General features: G+C 32.9%; 1 long non-coding RNA gene across 1 annotated transcript in view; it reads left to right on the top strand.

The window, feature by feature from the left end:
* Positions 1-6: 6 nt before the first annotated feature.
* The window catches only part of LOC106819548, a 9014-nt gene continuing 8449 nt past the window's right edge, over positions 7-571 (top strand). The window contains exon 1 of the long non-coding RNA XR_001395449.1: positions 7-284. This is a non-coding gene — a long non-coding RNA (uncharacterized LOC106819548). The remainder of the gene's footprint in view (positions 285-571) is intronic.

Below are 571 nucleotides of genomic sequence, written 5' to 3'. Positions count from 1 at the left end.
TTGAATTTTGCTACCATTTCAATGGGACTTAGTAATAGAGTACGTTCTAGAAGATAAGGTTGGTAAATATTAAATTGTAAAAATATTTTTATTTATATACGTCATTTACGAGAAAATAATGTGTGTGCCAAGGTAAATGTTCAAACACGACAAAATGTGAGAGTTTTACTCTCGGTAACTTTATATGTAAGTATTGTTTTCATTTGCACTTGAATTTCTATCAAGAAATGATCAATAAAATATCCCGTAAGTGTACCGTAAAGCAGGTATTGAAGAATTATTACGTTTTGTTCATGTTTGTAATTGTATACGCGTTTCGTTACTAACGTCTATCAAGACTGTATTAAATGTATAGCGCGATGCGTGATTCCGTCCTAGAAATTAACGTTGGTGTGAAAACGACTAACTCCTATCCCCTGAATTACGTATTTTCTCGAATATTACATCTGTATTCTCAAGCCTCTGTGGTTTCGGCTTGTCTTACTAATTTTAATAAGAAATAGAAATATTCAATGAGAACTGAAGGAAGATCCATGCACATATTTACTGCTAACTGAGAGTTGGGGTGGTG

This window comes from Priapulus caudatus, unplaced genomic scaffold, assembly GCF_000485595.1.
Source record: "Priapulus caudatus unplaced genomic scaffold, Priapulus_caudatus-5.0.1 Scaffold3674, whole genome shotgun sequence".
NCBI classification, from domain to species: Eukaryota; Metazoa; Priapulida; class Priapulimorpha; order Priapulimorphida; family Priapulidae; genus Priapulus; species Priapulus caudatus.
The sequence above is the reverse complement of the archived record's forward strand: the minus strand, read 5'-3'. Positions and strand labels throughout refer to the sequence as shown.